The following is a 25,910-nucleotide window of genomic DNA, read 5'->3' on the forward strand; positions in this document are numbered from 1 at the left end:
GTTCTTCCTTGCATAATCAGGGAAGAAATTAACCAGATGCTTTGCTCTACTTCCAAACCCAACCTCAATGAGGTGAAATATAAACAGATACTTGAAATTCAGTATTTGCAGTTCACAAAATGTACTATAATAAATCAATTTATTTTCTACTTTTCTGCATATTCTTTGATTTTTAAGTATGCTATGAAAATACATCATGTCGTTTATAACTACCATCAAGTACACAAAATACACAATGACGTTTTTATATCATTTTCTGATCATTACCAATGCTGCCCTTAAGGGGAGTCATTCAGGACAAATGTTTTTCTTTAATTTAGAAGAAAAAAGTTTTTGTTTTTGTTTTTGTTTTTTCAAATTCAGTGAATAGATTTAAAAATGCTAAGCAAGCATACCTTGGAGATATTGTGGGTTTAATTCCAGACAACAACAATAAAGTAAATATTGCAATACACAAATCAAATAAGTTTTTGGTTTCCCAGGTCTTATAAAACTATGTCATACTATAGTATAATCTATTAAGTGTGAGATAGCATTATGTCTTAAAAACCAATGTGCATGCCTTAGTTAAAAATACTTTATTGCTAAAATATTTTAGCCAATCTCTGAGCTTTCAGTGAGTCATAATCTTACTGCTGCTGGAGGATCTTGCTTCCCTATGGAAGGCTGCTGACTGATCGGGTGGTTGCTAAAGGTTAGAGTGGCTGTGGCCGTTTTTAAAATTACACAATAATGAAGTTTATCTCATCTGTTGACTCTTACTTTCACAAATGATTTCTCTATAGCATGCGATGCTGTTTGACAGCATTTTACCCACAGTAGAACTTCTTTCAAAATTGGAGTCAGTACTCTCAAACCCTGCCACTACTTTATCAACTGAGTTTATGTAATACTCTAAATCCTTTGTTGTCATGTCAACAGTCTGCACAGCATCTTACTCAGAGTAGATTCTATCCCTAGAAACCACTGTCTTTGCTCATTCGTAAGAAGCAACTCCTCATCCATTAAAATTTCATCATGATATTTCATCAAGTCGGTCACATCTCCAGGCTTCAATTCTGATTCCAGTTCTCTTGTTATTTCCAGCACATCTGCAGTTACTTCCTCCAGTAAAATCCTAAGCTCCCCATTCATGGGGGTTGAAATCATCTTCCTCTAAACACCTGTTAATGTTGATATTTTGAGCTTTTCCCATAAATCACAAATATGCTTAATGGCATCTAGAATGGCGAATCGTTTCCAGAAGGTTCTCAATTCACTGTGCCCAAATCCATAAGAGGAACCACCATCTATAGCACCTATGGCCGTACAAAATGTATTTCTTAAATAATAAAACTTGAGACTCAAATTCACTCCGTGATCTATGGGCTGCAGAATGGATGCTGTGTTAGCAGTCATAAAAACATTCATCTCATTGGATATCTCCATCAGACCTTGTGGGTGACTAGGTATATTGTCAATTAAAAGTCCTAATTTGAAACAAATACTTTTAACTGAGTTGTACATCTCAATAGTGGGCTTCAGATTCAGTTAACCATGTTGTAAATAGATGTACTATCATCCAGACTTTGTTGTTCCATTTCTAAAACACAAGCAGAGGGGGATCCCTGGGTGGCGTAGCGGTTTAGCGCCTTGCTTCGGCCCAGGGTGTGATCCTGGAGACCTGGGATTGAGTCCCACATCAGGTTCCCTGCATGGAGCCTGCTTCTCCCTCTGCCTGTGTCTCTGTCTCCTCTCTCTCTCTCTCTCTCTCTCTCTCTCTCTCTGTGTGTGTGTGTGTCTCGTGAATAAATAAATTCTTAAAAAAAATACAAGCAGAGTAAATTTAGCATAACTGTTAAGGGTTCTAGGATTTTGAGCATAGTAAATGAGCACTGGCCTCACTGAGAGTCACAGCTTCATTAACCCCTAACAAAAGAGTCAGCCTGTCCTTTGAAGCCAGGCATTGACTTCTCCTAACATAAAAGTCCTAGGTAGCATCTTCCAATAGAAGGCTATTTCATCTCTACTGAAAATCTGTTGTTAAGTATAGCCACCTTCATTAACTATCTTAGCTAGATTTTCTGGAGAACTGGTTACAGCTTCTGTATCAGCACTTGTTGCCACACCTTTCACTCTTATGTTATGGTTTCTTTCCTTAAACCTCATGAACCAACCTCTGCCTAGCTTCAAACTTTTATTCTGCAGCTTCTTCATTTCTCTCAGTCTTCAAAGAATTGAAGAGTTGGGGCCTCACTCTGGAATAGGATTTGGTCCAAGGGAATGTTGTGGCTAGTTTGATCTGCTATCCAGACAACTATAACTTTGTCCATCTCAGCAATAAGCCTGTTTCACTTTCTTATCATTTCTTTGCTCATGGGAGTAGCATTTTTAATTTCTTTCAAGAACATTTCCTTTGCATTCACAACTTGACTGGCCCAAGAGGCCTAGAATTTGACCTATCTTGGCTTTCAACATGCCTTCCTCACCAACATTAATAATTTCTGGCTTTTGATTTAAATTAAGAGATATGCTTGAACAGTTGTAGGCCCTTGCAAAGTTCTTCTTTGGCCTAATTTAATATTGCTGTATCTTAGGGATTAGAAAGTCCGGAGGAGAGGAAAAGAAACGGGAATGCCCAGTTGGTGGAGCAGTCAGAAACATACATTTATCAGTTAAGTTCACTGCCTTCAATGGGCATGGTTTGTGGTGCCCCCAAACAATTATAATAGTAACATCAAAGATCGCTGATAACAAATCACCTTAACAAATATAATAATGAAGAAAACGTTTGAAATATCATAAGAATTATCAAAATGTAACACAGAAACACGTAGGTAGCAAATACTATTGGAAGAATGGCATCAATAGACTTGCTAGATGCAGGGTTGTGACAAATGCTTAATTTGTAAAAAACACAGTATCTGCAAAAGTGCAATGTATGTGATCATCCACTTACATGAAATATCCCTTGTTTAATAAAATTGCTAATAGCATATTTAATAATTAATGTCCTTTCCAGACATTGAAAATCTATGATATCATTCTATATGACTAACATTACATGATGTTTTTATGGTTTTATACCTAGGCTAATAAATTCAAGCAAATATATAAGTATTATAAAACCTAATTTTGAGGCTTATGGCACAGAGAAAAGAATCAGCAAGATGAGAGTATGAATTTTAACTCTGCCACTTCCAAGAGAGTGACTTTTGCCAAATAGCTTTTGAGAATTGAAAATATGATAGAAATTTAAACGTGCATAGAACTAAATAGGGCTGTTTTGCATAAAGAGTAAAACTAAGAGAGAGATTAACATGAACATAGAAAAAATAAGTAAAATGTATATTTATATATAAACATATTTTACATATTTAAGCAAAATAAAATTTATTTTATATACTTATAAAATATAAGTAAAACACATATTTATATATGAATATATATATACACATATTTATATATGCCCATGCCCATCATCATGAAATTTTGTATCACTGAAGTACTAAGAGTAAAGGGGAATAAGTCACATAAAAGAATCAAGAACAAAATGTCTTCAGACTTATAAACAATAAAGCTGGAAGTGATGTCTTCATTATTCTAAAGGAAAATTAATTCCCTCCCTCTGACATTATCAGGCAAGTAAGACAGTAAACCAGCAGATCTCAAAATTTGCTGCCCATTACATTTTTTTTTAGAACTTCACCTCTTTATTTAAATTTTAATTTCAGTAGAATTAACAAACATATTATATTAGTTTCAGGTGTATGATAGAGTAAGTCAACAATTCCATACACTATCCAGTGTTCATCATAATAAATGCATTCCTTAATCCCCATCACCTATTCCACTGATTCCCCCCATCCACCTCTATGTATTTTTTTTCAAGATGCTCCAGGAGACCAAGTTCTAAAACATAGACTAATAAAATAAAAAAGAGAAAGCCATGGACAGGGACTCAAGAAAAACACATGGCAAGCTGTCCTATCAGTTTTAGCCTGAGCTGATAATATCCTAGTTAGCTGGTTCCAGAATCTTATCTACATTTGGTTTGTCTTGACCATGTGGAAATGAAATTATCCTCTTCCCCCTATGCCTCAGTTTCTGGAAGAGCTGAAAACTCTTTACTTACTCCTACTTACTCCAAAGAGGCACTCTATTTTGACTTCCTTCTGGAAGTTGCAGATACATTATATCCAAACAAGTAATATGAACATAATGAATCATTTGCATATTAGGCTGGACTCCTGTCCCTGCTCACTGACTTCTCTAGGGAAGGTTTTTGTACACTGTCAAGGAAGTGCCACCATGATAAAGAGGCTCTGCTCATCGACCTATCTTTTCCTGCTAAACTTCATAAACACTATTGCCATTGTACTTCTTAGCACATCTAGGTTTGTGTTAGCACCATTTTGTTGTTATTGTTGTTTTCTAAACTAAGCAATATATTGTTTACTGACATACAGAGAGAGTGAACTTACAAGGAAGTACAAAAGTATAATCAGCACAAATATTAGGATAATAGCTACGCTGGTGGGAAGAGAGATATTTGACTAAATTGGAATAATTGAGAGACTTCTAAACCAGTAAAAATTACTTCTTCCAGGGACGCCTGGGTGGCTCAGTGGTTGAGTATCTGCCTTAGGTTCAGGTCCCAGGGTCCTGGGATCAAGTCTTGCATCAAGAAGAGCCTTCTTCTTCAAGCCTTCTTGCATCAAGAAGAGCCTGACTTCTCCCTCTGCCTATGTCTCTACCTCTCTGTGTGTCTCTCATGAATAAATAAAATAAAATAAAAATCATTTCTTCCCATAACTAAGTGGTATTTATAAAAATGTTACTTTTATTATTTTGCTTTAAATTATACATATAATTTTAGATATCTTTCTATGTATAGAATATATTTGTCACACACATACGTCAATGGTTCTTTCCTACACCTGAAAAATTTCTAGATTGAAAAATCCAATCAAATTCCTCACACAATGAATGAACAGTAACTTCCTCAAAGCCCTTCATCGCAAAGAAATAAAGATCACCAGAATGTCTATAAAGTTTTTTAAAAAATGCAAAAGATCAGGAATCATAATGGCTGGAACTTCTTATCAGCAATTTGGAAGTATTTGAAACAATGAAAAAGGGTCTTCAAAATTCTGAAGAAAAGTACTCCAAACTTGGCTACAGTCCAACAATCAGTAAGGGGAAAAAGTCAAAATGAACTGTTACATATAATTTTTAGGAGCTACTAAGGATTTGCTAAGAAAAATAATATAGTAACAAAAGAGACAATATGGAATCAAGGAAGAATATTCAATACAGAAGAGAAGTATAAATGAAGGAAGTTATTTCCAGTACAAAAAGGGGACAAGAGGTTCAGAGAGCAGTTTGCCTTGGAGTGGGTAGATGGGGCTGTGGAAAGGAAGAATCCAATTAAGGAAATAGACCAATAAGTTAATTTTCCAATATATTCAAGAATTTGGAAAATTGCATTGGTATACATTATATAGGGTGAGAAGTATTTTGTAATGTATACAGGAAAAAAAATCCAAGGCAACTGTTAAGTCTGCGAAAAATTAAAATATATACATAATTATTGCATGCCACTTACTTAGCATTATAAGTACTTACACACGCATATATATATATACATGAACATTTATATATAAATATATAAACATTTATATATAAATATATAAACATTTATATATAAATATATAAGCATTTTTATGTATAAAAAATAAACATTTAACTTAATTCAAAATCATGATATAACTTATCTTCAGGATTGGAGGAGGGAAAGTAGAGATTTAAAATAAAGAAAAATCTCATTTATCAAAATATAAAGTCAAGACAAATTACATATATCATTGTTTTATTAGAGCAATTAATAAGCATATTATTATTTACTATTAGGAATCTGGGGTGCCTCGGTGGCTCAGTCAGTTAAGCATCTGCCTTTGGCTCAGTTCATGGAGTTGGGCTGTCTGTTCAGCAGAGAGTCAGCTTCTCCCTCTACCTCTGACCCTCCTCATTGCTCAAGCTCCTGCTGACTAGCGCTCTCTCTCTCTCTCTCTCTCTCTCCCTCTCTCTACAAATGAATAGATAACAAATCTTTTTAAAAAACAAAATTAAATAAATAAAATTAGAAATCTTATTCCAGTAGAAACAACTGAAAAATCTGATTGGAAAATTCCATTTCCACTCCTTCCCTTTGGTTATAGACCATATTTCAGGACAATTTAATCTATAACTGCCACCACATAAAATTTTGACTACAATAAAACTTGTAATAAACAATCATAAATAGCACCAAAATGAGAACTTTGAACTTCTCCAAAGTATGAAAACCAAAAATATGAGTTAAACTAATAGATTTTTAAATGATGATCCTTATGAATGTAATTAAAAGAGGAGATTTCCTGACTTTCATTGACTTTTACTTAAATATCCGGTATTCCTTAAGAGGAAACTGACTCTTATATTAAAGCTTCTTGACAATCATGTGGAATATGTATTTTTTTAAAGTAGACAAAATTTAAAACGAGTGTAATAGTCCCCCCCGCCCTTTGGCTATAGAAATTCTTTAGCCAAACAGTCTGTTCAAGATTCAGAAATGTATTACAGCACTTTATTCCCCAGGAAAAGTAAACTACTCCACAACTCCTCTCTACTTTCAAGTGCTAACTATGCTTTATTACTCCACAGGGTCTATTTCACTGGAAAAGGCTAACATTCTTAAAGAAGCTATTCCTTCATTATTTAGAATTTACTTATGAATAGACAGTGTGTGGTAGGTGTGTGAGGTCAATTCCCGTCACTTATGCTCATTGCTATATTGCATCAGCTGATGAACCTAGAACTAAATAAAACATACATCATGTTTACCATTTCATAGCACTAAAGTAATCTTCTTTTCCTGGTGGAGGAGATCATATAGATACTCAGCTGCATTCCCAAAGCTACTTAGAGCACATAATGGAACAGTCGATGTGGATAATCCCTGAAACAAATAAGGTAAACACTTGTGCTCTCAAAGCTGGTGTTATTTTGAGGAGATAGAGGCACAAATAACCACAACCCAAGCTAGACTTGACAGGTGCTTTGGTAGAAACACAAACGAGTGCTGTGGCAATGCTAAGAGAGAGAGAGAGAGAGAGAGAGAGAGAGAGAGAGAGAGAGAGAAAATATTTACTCTAGGGAATGGAAAATTAAGAAATTTTACCAAACGCTTCCAAAGGCTTCTTAGAGATGGCATCTGGAATGAGCCTTAAATGATAAGTAAAATTGTCTTGTCAGCTGAACACTGAGTACATTTTAAAAATTTAAAACCTTGTTTGCTTTTGCCATATAGACATGCATTATGTATTTAAGGGAGTTTTTTGTAATATAACATATACCAAGAGCTTACTTCAGCTGTTGCTATATCAGGCAAAAGTTTTAATTTCTTGCTTCTATTCCATCTCTGGGTCTGCACGGCATTGTATAAAAATCTTGTTTTTATTTTGCTTTTTATTTTTTTTTGTATACATCTCTCATTTTATATGGTTCACAGCACTAACATGCTCTGATTATAGGACCCTCATTGACTCTATCATTAAGCAAGACGGCCTATTTTGTACACAAATAATACCTATTTCTATAGATACCTAATAAATCCTTTAAAGAGAATAGTAAATGCTTTCAACATCCTATTTGAATTTAATTTTTCTGATGTGAAAAACATTCCTTTTTAGTTAGGATGAGCCTGTTTTTATTTCTTTTTTTTAGAAATGTCAATAAATGGCCTGGGATACCGCTTACAGTGATTGACGTATTGTGTTTCTTATAATAGCAATTTTTTTTTTTAACAACTAGCACTGCAAAAAAGTCCCTCTGATTCCCACTACAAGCATCACGATAGTAAGTAAAAATGAGGTTTATTAATGGGAAATAGAAGCTGAATGTGACCTTCTATGCCTTAAGATTAATCTAACCAATCATAACGAAAACCACAACATAATCAATACTCAATAAGTGTGTTTGGCTTGTTAACCAGGAGCTCCTGGTTATGTATATGTATAATACATATGTATATGCTCCTCTGACCAGGAGCAGAGCTGTCTACCTAAATATGTCTAGCTTCCTCCCTTCTGGGTATAAGAATTCCACTCCCACTGGGCTTTCCTATGGCTAGAAAATGCTGTGTGTCTAGTTTGGATCAAATAAATGCTAGGACATTTAATTAAAGGAGAAACTCCTCTAGACCTCTCTTTGTCCCTGTGACAGTGACTGAGCAATATTTGAGAGAGTTGCTGCTCCACAGTCCTGGACATAAGGCCCAGCCAACGAGTCATGGACAAACAGCTTAACAAAAGATGAGCCTTTGTTGTGACAATTTGGGGATTGTTTTCTTGCCACTCAGACTAGCACATCCTGACAGATACATACAGACATTGACACGAAGAAGAAGATATTTGACTTTTCAAACCCTGAAGGCTGTGTCATTTTTCAGAGTGTCATGGCAATAGAGAAAGCAGATGCACTCCTCACTCACTTCATTCACTTCAACCTCAGATGCCCTGGTGTGTGCTTCAGTATCACTCCCTTGATTTCACTCTTGCTTTGACATGGTCCAGTCTTTGAAGTTCAGCTCGCAGTCAGGTTTATACTGGTTCACACAGTATTTGTTCTAACAGTGGGTTGTTGTTTCTGTTTGTTTTCTTAGGTTTTTGCTAAGTTAAGACAAGATTCAAGATATGTATATGTATTGGAAGAGTGAGAGAGAGAGTTTATGCATGTCATTTCTGTGTCCTCTTTTAAACATCAAGAAATCTTTTATATCTGGGCTTGTATCTGCACCTTGCAAAAATGTGCACAGTCAAGTTGCCCCTGCCAGTCTGTTGTTTCCCTGACGGTGATGCTGAGCACTGGCTGCCATTCATCACCATACTCGAGCTGCTGTTTTTCTTGTAGAATCAAGAGGAGAGTGAAATATTCCTTACACTCATTTCTCTGCAGGAAATGTGAAAATAAAGGAGTGATCAAGAAGGCCACAAGCTTCAAGAAAAATGAGAAGGACCATATTTCTTTGTGGGAGCAAAGATGATTTTTTTTTTGTACCTGAACTATTTCACTCATTTTAGTTACTCATCTAAGCCCAGAGTACATTAAAGGTATCAACTTTGTTCTACCGATTCCCAACGTTTATTTGAGGATATCCTGCGGGGTATCTTTAGATCATCTACTTCATTTATATTACATTCAAAATGGAATTGATTTTATTTCAAACCAAAGGAAATATAAATAGGTATCCTACATCTGTAACTGAGAAATGTGAAATTCTTATGTTCATCTCACAAACACTAAAAAGCTTGAGTTTGAGTCCTGGATATGCTACTTGTTAACTTTGTGGCTTGAGCAAGTGTCTTTCCCTTTCTGTGCCTTGGAACCCCAACTAAAAATGGAGATCCTGATGCCAACTTCAGAAATAGTTATGAGACTGAATGAGTGAATATTAGTAACGTGTTTAAAACAATGTTGGGCAAACAGTATTACATACATAGTTATTAAATATGAACTCTATATTTGTATGGTTTGAAATCATTGTTCCGTTGTTGAAATTCCTATAGCAATTTTTGATTTGCCAAATTTACTGATCTTATGAATCTGTCTTCCTAGAAAGGAATGGTTCCTCTGGGCTTCTTCAGTTTTTTTGTGCTGGGTCTCTTGAGCATTTCCAGAAAACAAATAGGGAATTAGTAAGTACCTGTTTAATAAAAATCCCAAAAAAGGTATGCCAATCATACCATTACATTGCTAATGAGGGGGTTAGCCATAGATGACACTTAATCTTTCCCCAAGAACTGAAGAACTAGACAAAATGTATATGCCCCCCAGATGTTGAATGTGTGCTGAAACTTTCACTGAGTGCCCTAGCAATACATTATACTGAAATCTTATTAATCAAATTCCTCATTCAATTACCATGAAAGTCACAGTGATTTGAGGAGACAGAAAATCTGTTACAATATCAGTTTCATGGGGATTTGCCATGTCTTTCAAATACACACACACACATGCACATATGAACACGCATGTCACAAAAGGATTTAATTTTGCTTATTAGCTTTACAAGCATATAAAATCGTGAAAACGACAGCATCAATTATCCCAGGTAAATGGTTAACGCTGCCTGTAAAGTATTTGCAAACACAAGGTACCATGTAAATTCTTAATAATAGTAATTAGTAAAGCTTAGAGCTTTTTTAAAAGAGAAATCCATTCATCTTTATTTAATTTCTGCCGTTTTAAACACATAAAATTTCCCTAGCTATAGTTTCTATCTGCTAAACCAAATAACAATGTACAAAACACAAGCATTTGGAAAATTTAAGAAAGCATCACTCATTTACACATTGGGAGAAGCTTTTAAGCCCATTATCTCCTGTCATGGAAATATCAATGTATACAATTCTTAACTTGTCAAATATTTACTAGAAATTTTATGAGCCTCACTTAAATTGGATCCATTAGATATCCAATTAGTATCTAATAGTTGCTAGTTAGGACACATAATAGGGTATTTTACTTAACAGTTAGCAGGACAAATAATAGGGCATTTTACTTAACAGAGAAATATCATTCCACAAATACAACAAACCACAAGACAGGTCACATGTCATAAAAGCTGTAAGAGGACTTTTGTACAAGAAAGTCAGGTAAGTCACTGAAGACCTGTGTATGAGTCCTGAGAGTCTGGTGGGCATAGTTACAGTGACAAAGAGGAGATGGTATGCAGAGTTCAAACTAAAACCCATTCTATCATAGTGAAAAAAAAATGCAGTCATTTTGGATGGAATTAGAGAATATGAAAGACTCCAATAAATCTGATATTGAATATTTTACTTGCTTCTCTTAACATGTTGACATCTGTCAGCATTGTAAGTGCTGTGGTCAAAGAAAAGTCTTTTAGACTTAAACTCTGGTACTGCTATTGTCTTGTAGCATGGGGTAGGTCCAAATACATGTCCTATCTTGCCTCATCAATTCCCTCATCAATTGGATGAGGAAGGCATTAGGCCAGTGTTATTGTAGGTATCAAATGAACTGAAATTTGGTAAGTGCTTAAAGCATGTCTGCTAAAGAGTAAGTCCTCAAGCTGTATGCACATGCATATGTTTATCTAGTGGATTGATAAAATTGTCGAATAGAATATATTGACAAATATGATAAATATGCTGGACTGAAGGCAGGCGTTATTCATTAAACTTAGAGAAATAGACTTTTTTCAGTTTGGCATGGCTTGTGCAGCAAAAGTAAATGGACTATATCATTCACACTGGTTTGATACTTTTGTTGGTTTTTCTATTCCTACATATATTGTTTTCCCCACAGGAAAAAAAAATATCAGTATGCTTCATAAAAAGTAAAATTAATTATCTGGTTTAAAGAAAATAAAAATAAATCTACAGCTATTTGGGTAAAACAACTTTCTACTTGCTCCACTCAAGATTGGAATTGCCAAAAATGCTCTTTTCTTTAGCCAAATTTGTCAGATGGCCCAAAATCACAGTTTTTATATATAATATATAATATATATAATATATATTAGAATATGTTTTATATATAATATATATATTTATAAACAAATATATTTAATATATTGATATTAAAACATTAATATATTGATAATCTAATATAGAATCTATGTATTAATATATATCCATTTATATATGTGAGATTAAAAGTATGGCATTTGGAGTGAGACAGCCTTGCTTTGAATCCAATTTTCTCCACTTTCTGTGTGTGGATTGATGCACATTTCTTCAATACATTTTACAAGGCTCAGTTTATTTACGTAGAATGTAATCCTGGTATTTACCTTATTGAAATACTTTGAGAAATAAAACTGTGAGAATTAAATCAATGTATGTAAAGCACTGTACCTTGCTCCTATTAAACATAATTATTTGAAACTGTTATAGATCATTATGATATTTATTTAAATATTTCAGTTCTTCAACACATTATAATATTTTCGTATAACAATAATTTTCTCAATTGAACAAACACTGAACAATATCAGTTTTCTTAACAATGACTGTTCCTCAAGGTGTAGACACTAGACCACCTGGACCACGCACCACCTGGACACTTGTTAGAAATGCAAATCCAGAACATATGGGGGTTTGGACCCAGGAATCTGGAAGCAGTCTCTAGATAATCTTTTTGCATGTTTATCTTTGAGAAGCATTGATCTAGAGTAGCAGAATTACAGGTATGCTCACAGGATTGCCTCAGATAATTATGTAATCTATAGTAGCAGTTGGTACACTTTTATTTAAAAGGCCCATAGTGAATGGTTTAGGCTTCGTGGGCCATATAGTCTCTGCCACAAGTACTCATCTCTGCCATTGAAGTGTAAAAGCAGCCACAGCTAATATGTTAACAAATGAGTATGACTATGTCCCAATAAAACTTTATTTACCAAAATGGGTAGCAGGCTATAATTTTCTGACTCCTGCATCCTATTAGACTTGTGCACTACATAGTTTGCATAACCGTGATGGGCAAAATTGTTGTATCCTCTCAGAATCCACATATTGATACTCTCCCCCCCAATGGGGTAGTAGTTGAAGGTAAGCCTTTGGAAGGTAATTAAATTTACATGAAGTCATAAAGGTGGGTCCCTCATGATGAGATTAGCGCCCTTAGAACACACACAGGAGAAGGCCATGTAAGGACACAGGGAGAAGGCAACTGTCTACAACCCAGGAAAAGGGTCCTAACCATAATCAAATCTGCCAGCACCTTGATCTTGAACCTCTTAGCCCCCATAACTGTAAGAAATAAATATTTGTTGGTTAAGCCCCCCAGTCTAGGGTATTTTGTGATAGTAGTCCAAGCTGATTAAGACCATCACCTTATGCACTGGTCCTGTTTCTGTGGTCAAAGTAGACACTCTTCAGTATGCAGAGTCTAATAGATGAATTCAAGGAAGCATTTTTATTTTACTGAGGGATTATTTCTTTGGTCTGTGACATGATCCCTTGGTTTGTGACATGAGCTATTAGCAAATCACTAAATGGCTGTTCATTCTACCTTATGATGAGCTGTGCACAGTTAACTGTGAGAGTACTCAAAATCAAGGATGACTGGGTGACTGGAATGGGGCAGTCTCAGTGATTTTGATTCACCAAATGCAATCAATATGTTTTCTGTTCCCTGGAAAATGATAACTTCTTGAATTATTCCTCTCCGTTTTTCAAGAAGAGTACAAGGCAGCATAAATAGTTCCAATTATTATAAAAAAAAATCAAGACTTTCCTACCACCTTTTCACTCAGAAAAGGTAGCTGCCAAGGAGAAGGTAGAGGGCTTTTGCTCTGAAACAGTAACTCAGCTTCAAGTGATATTGCTGACATTTTAGAGGAGAAAAATGCCAGGATTAATTTATCAAACTTAAATTCTCAGGGACATTTTAAAATATATTCCAGTTTCCCAGGATTTAATTTAGTTCCTGGAAGCAAGTTATTCACTGGAAAATGACACTATTCCATTCACCTGTGTGGGTTGCAACCTGGCTGAGCGGGTGAGCCAGGCCAGGCCCCAGTCCCAGCTACAGACTCACATAGAGCAGGTGCTCCAAAGTATATGTTAAACAAAACTAACTTTCTTACTCAAAATCTTATAAGCCAACCCAAATTTTCATAAGGGTAAATACAGAGTCTCAAAGTTTTATTCCAGAATAATTTTTGATTAATTATTGATTATTTTACTATTCAAGGAGCCATAAGACACGAATTAATTCTGACCTTAGATTTAGAAGCCAATTGATTCAGTGCTTCAAGATTTTATTTATTCACTTGTTCCTTGTCTCAGCAAACATTTACTTGCAAATAAAGATTAGAGAAAAGAAGTCCTGTCTTTAAAAACTGCATGATATCCTGAGAAGGTCACCATAGAAACAAATACTTATAATCTAGAATATGTTCTGAGAACAAAGGAAAGTTTTACTGTCTCTTGTCAGAGATGATAAAAAAGTTTCAGGAAAGGGATTTATTGAATAATACACAGTGCCTGACACGCATCAGGCATTATTATAAACACTGGAGATATCAGTGAACAACAATAGCAAAAACCAAAAAGTTCTCATCCAGGAGGGTGAGATTAAACCTGTCCCATACATAGATTAACCTGTAGGCAGGTTACAATCTAGTGGCTGGGGAAGCAGACCATAGACAATGAATATAATAAAGGAATAAACCAAATAAATAAATAAATAAATAAATAATAAATAAATAAATAAAAAGGAGTAAACCTTGTAGCATGTAAGAAGAAATGTGCATTACTGAAATACAGCATAAGGCAAAGGAGATCAGAAGTACATTTCTGTTGGAGTTGAAACAAATCATATTAAGGTCAGGTGTCTTGAGTCATGGTGACGAGGGTAGAAACTGTGAATGACCATCCACTGGTGAGTATAATTGACAATAAAACAATTGCTAGTATAGCCTTCTATGAAATTGCTTGTACTACTACTTGTAGAACCTCCATAGAAGCATATTTTGAAGTTTATTCCAATCGTAGGATGCTGTCAGTAGCTAGAATTCTACAAATAGAAGGAAAAATAGCTACCAAAGTGCTGGGATTAGTATTCTAATTGTTAAGGCTAAAATATGAGATAGAATAGATGCATTAATGAATAAGTTCTAATGAAGTTCAAGGCCAAAGTAGTTAGTAGGTAATTTTATGGCATCTGCAATTTGGTTGCAGTAGTCTGTATGGACCTACGATATCTGGTTCTTTTCATAGCTACATATAGCCTAAACTAGGGATCAACAAATGTTTTCTCTAAAGGCACAGATCATAAATATTTTAGGCTTTGCCAGCCATACGGTCTCTATTACAGCTCCTCACATCTTCCATTATATCACAAATGTAGCTACGGGCAATATATAAACAAATAGACATGGATGTGTTCCAATACAATTTTATACAGATACCAAACTTTGAACTTTGTATAATTTTCATTCATCATAAAGATTTTCTTTTGATTTTTAAAGCCATTTTAAAATGTAAAAGAAAAAAAGGGGGGAAGGCATTCATAGCTCACAGACCGTACAAAAACACTGCTAGATTTGGCCAGTGGGTCACAGTTTGCCAACCACAACCCTATAACTTTTCATTTGATCAGGGCTAGAAAAACTATGGCAAATATGATTGGGATAATAAGTAGAGGAAGACTGGGCAAAACATACTTGTTAAGTCAAGCTGGAGTGGAAGCTCTTGGGATCACCATTTAACTTACATGCAATTATCTGGCTCTGTTACCTTCATGAGCCCTATTCTTTATTTACCAAATTTAGATGATTCCATCTAATCAATGTATGGGTGTATGGTGTTGTTGTAAAGTGGGCCTTATATCTTTTGTGGAATAAATGTAGTATAAATTGAAATTACTTGCTCCAGTCTAAACTCAGATCTCATAACTTTACTTGAAACAACAAACCCTAAATAGCTACTACACAATTAGGATGTATTGAGGTCCAACATCAAGGTCATAAACCCTGAGGTCAATATGGACTACAGAACAGGATCATGCTTCTATCCCAAGGACATGTTGTTCATGGATCAAAGTTTTGGGTCAATTAGTGGCATTATTTTATTTGACTAGGTAAGTCTAAGTTTGGTCATTCAGAGGTTTTTCTATGCTCTGAGGTCACCCTAAACAAAATTACTACTTTAGATAATGATTTTTTAGTCCCTCAGGGTAATTAATTTTCATATTGAACTAATAGATTAAGCTTCACATCTTATATATTTATTTCTTTATTTTCCCAGGAAGGTCAATTTCACTGAAGTAAAAGACATTAAAAATCTGGTTTGTCCATTTATTCAGTTCCTCATTTAGAGAACAAGTGATTATGCTACCTTTGGTACATATACCCTACAAAAGCGGAGGGGAAAGTTTATAATTAAAAATTATGATTATAGATTGAGCTTTGGAGGTGACATATGAAGTGAGTTTTGGAGGACATAAGTTAGCCAAGTGATACATGAGAGCAGTGCATTCTGGGCAAGGGGAGCAGGTTTGACTCATTCAAGAGCAACAGCACAGAGTGCTAATAATCGGGTTATTTATACATTGAGTCAGCAGCTTTGCACATAGCATTGTCTTTGGTCTTTATAACAGTCTACACAGGTAGATATTTTTATGTTCATATTATATTGGAGGAGACTGAAGCTAAGAAAAGAAGTTTTTTGGACTTGCATAGCCAAATAACTAGTAAAAGTCAAAACTGAGATAGGAACTCAAGAGTCATGTTACTCCTGAATATATTTTACTTTCTATAAAATACCAACTCTTCCAAGAAGTGCATCCTAGAAAGTTTAAAAACTGGGGCGCCTGGGTGGCTCTGTAGGTTAGGCATCCAACTCTTGGTTTCAGTGCAGGTTGAGATCTCAGGTCATGAGATCAAGCCCCACATTGGCCTCCACACTTAGCATCAAGTCTCCTCAGGACTCTCTCTCCCTCTGCCCCTCTACCTTGTTCTCTTTCGCTCTCTCTCTCTCTCTCTCGCTCTCTCTCTCTCTCTCTCAATAAATAAATACAATTCTTTTAAAAAAAAGTTTAAAAATTAAGGTCTTACATGCAGTCTGCACTGACGATTATTGTTGGATGAAAGGACAATTCAACAAAGCCAACATACTTACTATTTTTTTTTGGAATAAACAGACTTAAACAGAAGTGACTAAAGAATTATCAGAGTAACATATAAAAAATAGAGCAATTAGATTTTTCAAATATCAAAATATATGTGCAAAAATATGTCACAGAGATACATGGTTTGTTTTCCTAACCTACACTTATTCATTCAAATAAAAATAATACATGTAGGCCTTTTTATAAACCTTAAAGCTTTATAAATATCTACTACCATCACTAAGGAAAATGTATATATACTTGAAGTTTACATTTGAAGACATATTTCTTGGGGTGTCTTTAACCTTTTTATATATGTTATTGGAGAGTAAAATGTTTGTGTTCCCTGCTCTTTCTTATTGTACAACTTAAATTCAATCCTACTGATAATAAGCATATTATTTGTTGATGACAATTTACTGCCGAGTTTACTAGATATATTAGAAATGAGTTTTACAGAAAGGATTTATTGAAGTTACCTTAAGCAAGAATTTATTCTGATACCAGTATATTGCCAAACTCCCACAGCAATAAAACTTTGTGGAATATTATCAGATTGAATTAATTCTTTGAAAATTTAACCTCAGAAAATCTCTTTCAAGTAGATTATTGGTTTTAACCTCACTGTTTAACATTTCAGTGTATCTTTAGAATGCATTTTTACTTACATACCACTTCAATGAGATAATTTAATCATCATTGTCACTGTTTGTTTGTTTTTATGCCTCACTGAAGGATTAGACTTTATTTGAAGACTTGGAATAAGATGTGCTAACTTGAATTTAAGTAGCCATCTGTAATTATGGGAAGTCTAAGGTTTACAGATAAGCCACAAAAATAGACACACATAGAGAACTGTTACCCTTCGAACATTTAAGATATTTACCAAAAATTTAAAACTTCTATTTCCATTCATAACTCGTTTTTATTACATTATATTGACCAATTTTTCTTCACAACAGAAAGCTCTAATATTATATTTTAACTTTAATAATCAGCTTACAATAAACTACAAATATCTAAATGTATAATTTGTTAAGTTTTGAGATATGAATATGATTATTTGAAAGCAGTACCACCATCAAGACAATCAAACAACCTATCATACTTGAAAGGTTTTTTCCATGTATTTTCTATATAGAATCTCTCTGTCTGGCTCCTTTTCACATCACCCTCCTCTACTCCTTGTCCAGGAGAACCACTGCTATTTTGTCACCACAGATCGGTTGCCATTTTCTAGAACTTTATTTTTTTTTCTAGAATTTTATATACATAGAGTCATACTAAATATACTGCTTTTGTCAGGCTTCAATCAGCATAAGTACTTTGAGATTCACCTTATGTTATTATTATAATAGTAAGTTTCCTTTTTGTAACTGAGTAATATTCCTTTGAATGTATATTTCACAAGTGATTTACACATTCACTTATTGATGACCATTTGGATTTATTTTATTTATTTAGTTTTAGTTTTTAGCAATTACAAGTAAAGCTTCTCTAAGTGTTCATGTACAGGTCTTTATATGGATATGTTCTTCATGAATCTGCTCATTAGTAGACAACTGAATATGCAAATAGGAGACCTCTGAAAAGATGGGACTCTGTACCCAGTCTCATAACTGGTATCCTGTTCTTTAAAAAATATATATATATAATTTATTTATTCATGAGAGACACAGAGAGAGAGAGAGAGAGAGAGGCAGAGACACAGACAGAGAGAGAAGTAGGCTGCTCTCAGGGAGCACGATGTGGGACTCAATCCCAGGACCCTGGATCAGGCCCTGAGCCAAAGACAGATGCTCAACCCCTGAGCCACCCATACTCCCCTGGTATTCTGTTCTTATCCTCACCTCCTTAACACAAGGATTCTGCTGAGTTCACCTCTTCTCTCTCCCTGTGCCTCAGCCTGGAAACTAAAATGGTAATAAGTTGGGGCAATCATAGGACTCACTTTTTTTGTTTCCTAACTCTTAGGGGTCTGGGTCTTTTCATTACCTGATACCCATTTTTGTTATATTATCCATTTTTGTTATATTATTTAAATAATTGGTTCATATATCTCTGGAACCAAAGTAGTGTTTGGCAGGGACTTAAAATATTTTTTTCATAGGCAACTATGGCAAACTGAAAATACTATTTCATAACTTTTGAATAGGTCATTTTTCCCTAAGATTGTTTGTGAATCCCTTTATATCTTAAATGACATTCACTTTTCTCCTGTATATGTATGTGTGTATATATATATTTTAAAGAACAGGATACCAGTATGTACATATGTATATGTATATATATATGTATATATATGTATATTCAAAGGTGATGTGATCATCCATGAGATCGTCACAAAGACAATCTAGTGTATATTTGCTAGAGGAATCAAATTAGATTTTTTTGTTGATACTTATTTAGGAAACCAAGGAGGGCACTTGATGGGATGAGCACAGGGTGTTATACTATATGTTGGCAAATCAAACTTCAAACTTCAATGAAAAAAAAGGGAAATTTTTTTAAAAGACTTTTTTTGTTTATCAGGGATATATTAGAAAAACACAGTTTGTGTATTTAGAGATATTAGAATTCAAATCCCAGGTCTACAATCTGGCCACAGATTTTATGAGCCTGAAGCACTTCCAACTGTGTTAACAAGACACCTTCACTGCAGATTTTAGACAAATTCTCTAACCTCTCTGCAATTCAATTTTCTTATCTGTGAAGTTTGGTTAATAGTACCACCTCCTTCTCAGATTTTTACAACTGGTTGAGAGAACAGACCACACAGCAGGTATTCAATGAGTGTAGAATTTTATATGTTGATTATCCTGAACAAGGGGATTATAATGTTAACTCTTCCACTGGTTCTCTCTTTTAAACTGTGAATTTCAATGTTATTGACTAGAGTTTCTTTTGGCTTATTGATTTTTTGTTTGGGTTGAGTTCTTTGTAAATGATCAGTAGTGTTAAAAGAAAATGTGAGAGAATTCCATTTGGAGTCCACTAATTTTATATCTCATGTATAAACAATAAAGTAAACATTACTGCTGTTTTCTTTGTTCAAGAACTGCACTGAATTCTCTTTTGAGTAAAAAAAATGTATAACATCAAAGTATGACAGATCAAATGTTTGGATTCCATTGTCATGATCTTGATGACGTTTACTTTAGAAAAGTGATGAATTTCAACAGGCATTGCTTTTGGGATTCCATAGCAACTATATCAGAAAAGAAAAAGAACTGAATTCTAAGCATCATTAGATAATAATCAATGCTATTATTATATTTATGTATATAAAATTAGAAGTATGAATTTTCAGTGCATGTCAGAAGGCCTGCTACCATCATTAAACTTGGAAAACCATGTCTTAAACATTTTGACATTATATGATTTAAATAACAAGTTAAATCTTTTGTACCTTATCAAATTTTATTTTATTTTTTAAACATTTATTCATTTATTTGAGAGAGAGAGAGTGCATGCAAGCTGGGTGGGGGGGACAGAGGGAGCAGACTCCCCAATGAGCATGGCACCAGATGGTGAAGGTGGGGCCACTCTAGATCCAATGACCCATGCAATTATGATTTGAGATGAAACCAAGAGTTGAATCCTTAACCTACTAAGCCACCCAGGAACCCCACACTTTATCAAATTTTAAATAGGATAGAAAAATATAGATATCAAAGGTAACACAAACATAAAATTGGCAAGAGACACATAATTGTTTTAAAGAGAAATACAACTTACTGGTTGAGTTTGAATTATCTGGATAATTATCACATTATACTTTATGGCATAGAAGTCCAAATAAATTTTGTAGTTCCCTGGCTATGGACAAAGAGGCAATCATTGAATATCTAATGAGCCTGCTGTTTGAATGAGTCAATTAACATTTGACTAAAGTAATTGAAATATTTGTCATTATGTACCATATTAGAAAAAGTATATCTTCTAAATAATAAACTTTATTCCAATGAAAATAGTCATTAACTTAATCAAATTTCATTTGGTTAAGATAAAATATCAGAGGTGCCTGGGTGGCTCAGTCAGTTAAGCATCCAACTCTTGATTTCAGCTCAAGTCATTATCTCAGGGTTGTGAAACTGAGCCCCAAGTCGAGCTCTATGCTTAGCATGGGATCTGCTTAAGATTCTTTTTCTCCCTTTGTCCCTTCCTGGGCTTTCTTTCTTACTCCCTCTCTTAAAAAAAAGAAAAGAAAAAGATAAGAAAATATTGGAGAAGTAACTATTAACTACACAGTCCAGTTAAATAAACAGAAAAGAATAAGAAAAAAAAAGAATTAGGAAAAAATGTTTACTAGGATTGAAACAGAGTAGAGTAACAATTCTGTAACCATAACTTTAAGATATTTTATATTAGATAATCACACAGATAGAACCATATGGAAGGACATCCATAATGGCTCATATTTTCATTTCTAAGAAAGTTATTTGCACAGTGTTCCACTGAAAAATTATCAGAGAAATCAGCAAAACCCACTAACAACCTATAAAAAGGCTGAGAGCTCAAGTAGGTTACTTTCCTACAAAAATTCTTCATGGATTTAGGACAATTTACTTACATTCTTCATTCTTCCTATCCATGTGCTTTGCCTACTTCCTTATTGGGTTGTTTGCATTTTTCTTTATAATGTAAGACTTCATTACATTTGCTATATATGTTACAAATATCTTATTCTGTACTATTTATCCTTTAAATTTAGACATGCATATGGCATTGTAGGTATTTTTAATCTTTTAATTAAACATTTAACTCATTAATATTCAATATTAATTACATAATAAATTGTCATTCTATTTTTCTACTTCATATGACATACTTTAATATTTGGTATCACTTCACTATTTTCTAGTTTGGGTTATTAGGTTTTCTTTGAATTGTAGTTTTTTAGGAGCATTTGATTTTCATTTTAAGATTTTTAAGATTTACATTGATCATTGATTTCTACAGTAGATACAATTTGGTCAGTGACCATGATCTGAGTGCTTTCAATTCTTTGATATTTGGAGAGGCTTCTTTTATTGCCCAATACATGCTTAATTTTTGTATATACTGCTTGCGAACTTGAGTTTATTTCTCACTCTTTGTTCAGTGAAGACTATTTTGATTCCCTTTTTTATTACTTTAAAAAATGTTAAGATGAGCTTCAGTCTTAAAAGCTATCATTCCCATTCTTACAAGAAAAAAAAAAAAACCTCAGCAAACTGAAAATCAACGTTTGTTGGATTAGAGAACTGAAATTGTAGGACAAATTCTACCTCAAACTCTATACAGACAGGTGAACAGTTACAGCTGGGATCTATTTATCTGGACCAAAACCTTCTAAAGCCATAAACTGGTACAACCTTTAAGTGGTAATCTTGTTGAACTGGCTGGAGGCTGATTATGAATTAGTGTGAAAATAATAAATTCCTTCTGATGGAGACTTAGGAGGAATCCCATACTTTTGTGGGTTTTGTCTCATGGAACTCCACCAGGTTCTTGTATTAAAGAACCAAGAAAGATTACCTCACGGTTCTGACAGCGAAGGGAAAGAAATTGTGAAATATGCCTAGAGTATTCACACACAAAGTTGTATTCCCCAAAGGAAAAGACTTTATCAGAGCTTTCTCCCATATGCAGGAAGGACATTTATCAAACCATAGTCTCTATACTTTCTGACTCACTTAAGGTGTTAAAAAAAAAAAAACTCATAAACATTATGAAGGTTGAAATGCAGGGAAATAGGTTCACTAAGGGACTCATTTAATCAAAAGATTGTAGAATGCTTCCCCTCTTCAATCCCTTACTATCAGATTAACAGGGTTCTAGTATAATAATGGATTATTGTTGAAATTGCTGCATGACAGTCTTCTGAGAAGTACTTAGGACAGCCATAGCCAAGAAGGCATACAAAAACAAAAACACTAAGGAAAAGAAAGAAGATTAGAACTAATAATCATTTGACAGTTTCTAAATGTGTAACATATGCATGATTGGAATAGCAAAAGGAGAGAGTATTTGCAGTAATAAAAGTCAAGTGCTTTCCACAATTAATGATGACATCAAACTACAGATCTAAAAAGCTCAGAAAACAGCAAGCAAGATAAATGCCAAAAATATAAACCTACGTGTATCATATTCAAACTGCAAAAAAATGAAGGCAAAGAGAAAATCTTAAAAGAAGTTCATGTACAATATGAGGGAAAGAGAGAGAGAGAGAGATCACCTTATCTATAGAGGAATAAGAATAGGAACTGCAGGAGACTTCTCATCAAAAACCATGCAAGCAAAATGAGAATGGTGTGAAATATTGAATAGGCTAGGGAAATAATCAACATATAATTCTATACCCAGCATCCAAAGCATTCCAAAATATATATGCTTCAAATAAGAAGGAGGATATTAGCAAAAAAAAAAAAAAAAAAAAAAAGGTAGAGAACTCCAAAAATGTTCACTCCCCAAAAGTAATAATTAAGCTGGGAAAACTGCCAGAATCAGCCTTTTTGGAATTCTCTTACCTAATAATAATAATAATAATAAAATAACACATACATCATGAATGGAATACTTAAGATAAAACTGCTAAATTTCAGTAAAAGGACTCTGTGACATGTTGACTTATCCTATGACCACTCTTCCCTCAGCTGTGCAGCAGACTTGACTAAAGGAGCCTGAATTCCTGGTGTTGGCTGCCAGAACCTGAGGAAGCAATATAACCTTCTTCTCAGAAGAATTGTGTTAGCATGTTTTAACCTATCTGGTGGCTCTAAGAAGAACTGGCTCAGGACTTGACTTTGTTTCACCCACCTTGGAGCTTGTCCAAGGCTAAGGAACATTTCCAAGTGTCATTTGTTATAAGCAAAGAAAGGCAAATGTATTAGCTGTTGCTTTGGGGGGAGGTTATTAAGAAGAGATATCTACTGGTCATGAGCTGAACCTGGGGCAATTAGAGGCTCCTCACTCCTCTCTTCCCTGGAATGTGTGTTCTGCTTTGCTTCCTTATTCTAAGGAGCTTCCCACAGAATAGAGTTTTAAGATAGAAATGTGGTATTGAGACTACCTCCGTGGTATATGTGACTGAATCTAGGGAAAGGCTCTATATAAACTTAAGATTTGGGGGGCAGGTGCAAAAACTACTCTTCCTGGGCCACCCAAACCTCTTAAGTAAGTTCCCTTGTTCATTAAAACTGTCACCTACCAATCTGGAGTGCTTTGCCTCTTTCTTAGGTCTCTCCCTACCCTCCATGTATGGAAGCAGGTTTCAGATTACAATCAGAAAGCTCCCAGGGAGCAGGTGTTATCTGGGACAAAGGATCACAGTCATGCAAATAATAGATAGACTGAAAAACCTGGCAAGGAAGAGGTAGTGGGGAGGAGACACATGGGTTAAAATAAAGGATTTGAAAAGTTCCTTTATATTCCAAGAAATCTAGAAGGTTATACACTTACCCAGGATTAGATGTTCCAAAAAGACTCAAGAAATACTAATTTCTCAACTCTTGCTGACTTTTTGTGTCCACATAAGAGGTGAACACTAAGGTACAACACTAAAGGAATCCCCTAACAGCACCAATTTGCACAAGCTGGGAAAGCTCTGTTTGCTTCATTTCATTTGGTTTGAATCCAAATGTATACAGGTATCTTTGCCAATCATTAACTGACCAATAAGCTAACACAATGAAGACACAATGAATACACATGACAAACAATAAACACTTTACACAATTATTTCAGAAAATTCACCAAACCAATAAACAAAAACACATAAATCAATAAGAGAAGAAAATCACAAATATGTGGAAATTAGACAACACACTTTGTGACGACCAATGGGTCATGGGCCAAGGATGAAATCAAAGGAGAAATTAGAAAATACTCTGAGGAAAATAAAAGCAAAAATATATCAAAATTCATTGGATGCAGTGAAAGCAGTACACAGAAAATTTTAACTATAAATGACTATATTGAGAGAAGACAAATCCCAAATCAATAACTCAATGTTTTATCTTTATAAACTGGGAAAAGGAAAGCAGACTCCCAACACTAGCAATCAGGTAGGTGGAAATTAAAGGATAAAAAAAGAGATAAATATAATAGGAAAGAAAAAAACAAGAATGAAAAAGCAAAATCAAAAGTCAGTTCTTTGAAATAATCAATATGTTGATCAAACTTCAGCTAGACTCACCAAAACTGTTATTGCTAAAATCAGAATTGAAAGTGGTGACATTATTACCAACGGAAAAAAAAAAAAGGTTATAAAAAAAAAAAGAAACAAAAAAGGGTTGTAAGAAAAAAGTATGAGCAACTGTATGCCAACATCTTGATGACCCAGGTAAAACAGATTCAGAGAATCGTACAATCTATCAAAACTGACCCAAGAAAATAGAAAATCTGAACAGTCCTAAAGGGAGCCAAGACATTGAATCAGTAATTAGAAACATCCCAATGAAGAAAAGCCCAGAACTAGATGGATTGATTCACTGGTGAACTATACTAAATATTTATAGAAGAACTAATGACAGTCCTTTTCAAACTCTTCTAGAAAACAGAAGCAGAAGAAATACTTCACAATTCATACTCTGAGGCCAGTGTTGCTGTGACACCAGGCCAGACAAGGCATCACAAGAAAAGAAAACTACAGATGAATATTACTTATTAATATAGATGAAAATACACTTAATAAAATGATAGCAAATGAATCCAGCAGCATATTAAACAGCTCAGGCTTCATAACCAAGTGAGACTTATCCCAGGAATGCAACATTAAAAAATTAATGTAAAATACCACATTACTAGAATGAAGGAAAAATCATCTTAATTGATGCTGAAAAAGTATTTTACAAAATCATACATTCTTTTCATGATTAAAAAAAAAAAACTTCAATACACTAGGAACAGAAGGCAACTTCCTTAACATGATGAAGTTCGCTTATGAAAAATCCACAGTGAAATCTTACTTAGTGATGAAACCCTGAAAGCTTTCTACTAAGATAAAAAATGAGGTGAAAATACTCTATTTCCCCCACTAATATTCCACATTGAGCTTAAAGTCCTAGCCAGAGGAATTACCAAAAAAGAAAAATAAAAGGTTCTATATGGGAAAAAAAAGTAAACATCCATATTGATGATGATGTGATTTTATCTACAAAAATCCTAAATACCCCTCCAAAAAACTATTCAGATTTGTAAACAAATTTAGAAAAGTTAGAGGGTAATCAACCTACAAAAATAAATTTTATTTCTATACACTATCA

The 25,910-nt window shown here is 34.3% G+C and overlaps 1 pseudogene; it reads right to left on the reverse strand.

The window, feature by feature from the left end:
• Positions 1 to 609: 609 nt before the first annotated feature.
• Positions 610 to 25,910, reverse strand: part of LOC129494165 (tigger transposable element-derived protein 1-like) — a 59,321-nt pseudogene continuing 34,020 nt past the window's right edge.

Source organism: Nyctereutes procyonoides, unplaced genomic scaffold, assembly GCF_905146905.1.
Source record: "Nyctereutes procyonoides isolate TBG_1078 unplaced genomic scaffold, NYPRO_anot_genome, whole genome shotgun sequence".
In the NCBI taxonomy this organism is placed as follows: Eukaryota; Metazoa; Chordata; class Mammalia; order Carnivora; family Canidae; genus Nyctereutes; species Nyctereutes procyonoides.